Below are 5378 nucleotides of genomic sequence, written 5' to 3' on the forward strand. Positions count from 1 at the left end.
AACCTTCGCGCCGAGGATATAACGTGGAGAGCACCGTGGATCCGCCCTTCGGTTCTATTATACAAGGTTGGAAATCAAGATTGGGTACCACTACTCGAGTTATGGGGAGGAGTTGGATATGCCCTGTTATTAGTCCAAAGGCAATTTTCTTCGTGACAATTCATACCCGCCACTGGAGGATTAGTACAGTCCGAGTTCACTTTTACGGGTGAAGGGTATATAAAGAGGGTCCAGACACTGTAAAGTCTTGGAAGAAAATACGTCTGATGGGATTGGCTCTATATGCTGATACCCTCACCCAAGATTACGACATCTGAAGGAAGCAACGGGTGAATAGTCAGCAAATCTCATCAATGAACTACACCGTCCAGAATCCTTTCTCGGAGGAAATGCCGTCTGAGCTAGAAATGGCAAGACAAGAATTTGAACAAGAAAAGGCCAAGATGTCTCGGGACCTTAGTGCTCTTCAAGGGGAAAACTACCAATTGAAGATCGACGTTCAAATTGAAAGATCTAGAACCGAGAAAGTGTAAAAAGAGGCTGAAGTCGTAAGAAATAACTAAAGAGATCTTCATATGGAAAATAAGAAGTTAAGAAGCACAATAAAGAATAGTGGGCTGGGCAAGTCGTCGGCAGAATGGAAGGAAGAAATAAGCAACATTAAAGGCAGGATGGAATTTTGGAAAGGAAAAGCGAAGAAAGAGAAGGAAAAGGCTGCGCGAGCTATGATGGAGCTAAGGAAGAAGAACACCGAATATGAAGCTATGTCTGCCGTGGTAATGACTAGTCGATCTAAATGTCAAGAACTAAAAGAAAGGATACGAGAGTTAGAAGATATGCTGCAAGATCGTCAACAACAGCTAGATACTCTCTTGAAGGCTTTGGAAGAAAAAAATAGTCAGTATGATAGAGACGTTCGTGCTTACGAAGAGGGCCTCTAAGAAAAAGAAATGCAACTTAGCTATTTGATCAATGAAGTTCGTGGGGTAGCCATGCACGTGGTACAATTATCGGAAGAAGCTGAAATTCTCATTTGCCAATTCCCTCCAAGTCGAAGATCAAACATATCAGAGTTCTTAGCACGAGTAAAGAAATACGGCGATATAGCTAGGAAGTTTGTGTAATGGTTGAATCGAAAATGGAAAAATATTTTGTAATGAACTCTTTTGATGAATGAAATGCCTAAATAGGAGCTATCTTGAAATCAACACCCATTTCTTGCATATCTTTCATGATTGACATTTATTATGCACTCATTCATTCATTGCATATATCTATCCCATAATCATTCGCTAAGGTTAGAATCATATAATTCGCAGTCACAACACTTCAAATCTGGAATCACGCCATTCGTATAGAACGCGTCGACAAAAAGAATTGAAAGGATGGAAAGAGTTCAGAGGGAATTACAATAGCAGTTGGCCAAGTCGTAGAAAAGACAAGAGACTTAATGGTAAGGTCTCGAGAAGAATCGCTTGAACAAAGAGACCAAATGGCCAAGATGATGGAAATGATGTCAGCTCTAGTAAAAGGAAAAGGACCTATGAACCCTGACGTCGTGGAACCGCAGTCAAGGGTTAACCTCGACCAAAATCCGCTCTATCCCCTAGGATTCACTCCACCTTACGCACATGTAATGCAAAGAGAACGCCCTCAGGGAGAACCTATAGGCCTGGAGCAACAACCTGTACCACCTGCTAATCTGAGGCAGGGAGCGTTCGTATCAAACCCGAGAGCTAGTCCTGCTGATCCACTCATTCCAGATTTGGACAATCCAGTAGAAATAGCCAGGTTGAAAATGGATGATCACGATGTTCAAGATAAATATAGGAGTTTGGAAGAAAGACTCAAAGCGATAGAAGGTACTGAAGCCTTCTCTACATTGAGTGCTAGAGAGCTCAGTTTAGTGCCTGATCTGGTTCTGCCTCCAAAGTTCAAGGTGCCTGATTTTGAAAAGTACGATGGGACAAGATGTCCAAAAGCGCATCTTATAATGTTTTTCCGAAAAATGACGGGTTATGTGAACGAAGATAAGCTACTCATACATTACTTTCAAGATATTCTAGTAGGATCGGCTCTTCGGTGGTATAACCAGCTTAGTAGGGAAAAGATCCGATCCTGGAAGGACTTGGTATCAGCATTCTATGAGCAATACAAGCATGTATCGAATATGGTACCAGACCGGATGACTTTGCAAATGATGGAGAAAAAGCCGTCAGAAAATTTTAGACAGTATGCGCAGAGATGGAGGGACGTCTCGGCCCAAGTGGAACCCTCACTAACAAAAACGAAGATAATCGTTCTCTTCATCAACACTTTGAAAGCGCCGTTTTATGACAAATTAGTGGGAAGTGCCACGAAGGACTTTGCTGATATTGTAATATCCGGTGAGCTTATAGAGAATACCGTCAAGAGCGGTAGAATGGAAGGTCAAGAAAGTTCAATAAGGGTAGCACCCATGAAGAAGAAAGAACTAGAAGCCCATACGGTGGGAATAGGAAGCCGTTATACCTCTAATCCATATCCAAACCAATCCCGACCTCGAAATTATCCACCTCCGAATTTCTATTATTCTCCTCAGACCCCTTACTACCAAGCACCACCTCCTTCCTACCCTGTATACGTCATGAACAACCAAAGGCCCGTCACTACATTCCCACAAAACACTCTACCCGCTCAAAACCAACCCAGAAATGAACCAAGACCAACAAGACCCAATCCCGAGAGACCGCAATTCACCCCTATTCCTGTGTCGTATGGGGAACTGTACCCAAAACTCTTAGAGAAGCAATTAATATCTCCCCATTACATGGCACCCCTAAAACCTTCATACCCGAAATGGTACGATCCAAATGCTAGTTGTGCATACCATGCCAGAAACCAGGGGCACTCTACGGAAAACTGTCTGGCCTTCAAAAGGAGAGTTCAAGGACTCATTGATGCGGGAATTTTGTGATTTGATGGCACTGGCAGTACACCCGGGAACCCATTCCCAAACCACGCCGAAGGGAATGTGAGCGCAGTGGGAGAGGAGGACAAATGACAAAGTAAAAGATAGGTTTTTGAAATAAGAACACCTCTGTAGAAAATCTGGGAGGTGCTAGTTGAAAAGGGGTTGCTCTGTCATCTTAATAGAGTATTCGAGGGAAGGAATACAAAAGATCAAAGTTTTTGCGAATTCTATGGTATTGAGGGGCACGACATTCAATCCTGTGAAGAGTTCAGGAGATTACTGTAAAATATGATGGACAATAAGGAGATTGGGATTTTTTATAAAGGCGAAGAGGCCAATAAAGGAGAAATATGCGCCTCTGACCATTAATCGTTAGGTTTCCTGTATAGTGCTGACCGACCGTTAATAATTTATTATGACACGAAGAATGAGCTGGTGAAATCAAAAATGATAATCGAAGTACCATCTCCTTTCCCCTACAAGGACAATAAAGCAGTACCATGGAAATATGACGTCAATATCATCACACCTGAAGATGAAAAACCCAAAGCCATGACTGGAAGTGTGGGGGAAGTAGGTCATTTCACTCGTAGTGGAAGATGTTATTCAAAAGAGGTCGAACCAGTGAAGAAGAACAGTGACTTGAAATAGAAAAGAAAAGCACCGATGTACGTGACCGAAGATGAGTATGAAACTGTGCCTGAACAAGAAGCTAAAAAGCCTGTGGACGAGGAGGAAGCACAGGAATTCTTAAAATTTATCAAGCACAATGAATACAACGTGGTAGAACAATTGAGTAAGCAGCCAGCACGAATTTCAGTATTATCTCTACTGTTGAATTCAGAACCACACCGGAACGCTCTGCTGAAAGTGTTGAATCAAGCTTACGTGGCAAACAATATATCCGTTGAGAAGCTCGACAGATGGGTGAATAACTTGAATGCAGATGATTTTATTTCTTTTAGTGATGATGAAATATCGCCCAATGGTAGAGGCTTCGTGAAAGCATTGCATATCACAACCCGTTGTAAGGGCTATATAATACCGAACGCGCTTATCGACAATAGATCGGCACTCAACGTAATGCCTTTGGCCACACTTTCCAGAATTCCGATGGATCTGTCCTATCTAAGGCATTGCCATTCCACAGTAAGGGCATTTGATGGAACAAGACGTGAAGTCATAGGAAAAATCGAGATCCCTCTAGAAGTGGGTCCCTACATATACGGTGTTGAATTTCAAGTTATGGACATTACACCATCATACAATTGTCTCTTGGGAAGACCTTGGATCCATTCCGCTGGAGCGATCCCGTCATCCCTCCATCGAAAGGTGAAATTTATCATGGATGGTTGTTTGGTTATTGTCGAGGGAGAAGAAGATATTGTAGCATCTATTTCTACCGACGCACCATACATTGAAGTGAGTAAAGATGCTATAAAATGTTCCTTCCGATCCCTTAAATTTGTCAATGGCACTTTTTTCGCCGAGGGAAATAGAATTCCGGTGCCAAAACTATCGAGAAATACCAGAATGGGTGTCAAATTGACTGTAGGAAGATGAGCCTGAGCAAGGAAAGGTTTGGGAAGGTACCTGCAAGGGATAGTCAGGGCTTTAAAGGCAGTACATCACAAAGCTCGATACGGTTTAGGGTTCCAACCAGATGTGCGTCAAAGAAGAAAACAATGAAAGAAGGATCAGGAGAGAATGATTGCGAGAACTTTGGGCCGAGAAATAGAATGGGAGCCCATAACGTACCCTCCTTTGTCAAAAACATTTACATCTGTAGGGATGATAAACCCCGGACAGGATAATATACAAAGCACGCTGTTATTAATTGAAAGGGGTCTTCAGAATGTTAGTATAAATGTCATTGACAAAGGAAGTGAGGCAATTAAAGATGTTTCAACGATACGCCATTGTCCTCCTGGTTTTATGTTGAACAATTGGACTACTGAGGACCTTCTTGTAGTTTATAAGTCTTCAGAGTAATGCTCAAACATTAACCCTCTATTGTGTCTTTAGATATAATAGAATTCTTTTGTAAGAGCTTGCATTCGCTCTTTATCATTTAAATGAATATCAATAAAGATGCATTTTGTCACGATCTTTCGCATTATCACTAATTTCATAATTATCTTTTCATTTCATAGCCTATCTGTACATTTTCTTCATACCATGCCATAACATTTCGTTTGTTGGTTTCAATACTGGGATGCCCCTCTATAGTTTCCTTTTCTATTCAACTTTCAGGTGCTCAGATATCAATGGTATGAACAAACCCGTTACGAATCCTGAAATCGATTTTGAGAAGACTATTTGTTTAGGAGAATTCAAAGCCGAAGAAAATGCTGAAGACTATGTCTCGTCTCCTGACTTGCTAAGAATGGTGGAACAAGAGGATAAATAGATTTTGCCTCATCAA

The sequence above is a fragment of the Gossypium arboreum genome, chromosome 6 (genome assembly GCF_025698485.1).
Source record: "Gossypium arboreum isolate Shixiya-1 chromosome 6, ASM2569848v2, whole genome shotgun sequence".
Taxonomy (NCBI): Eukaryota; Viridiplantae; Streptophyta; class Magnoliopsida; order Malvales; family Malvaceae; genus Gossypium; species Gossypium arboreum.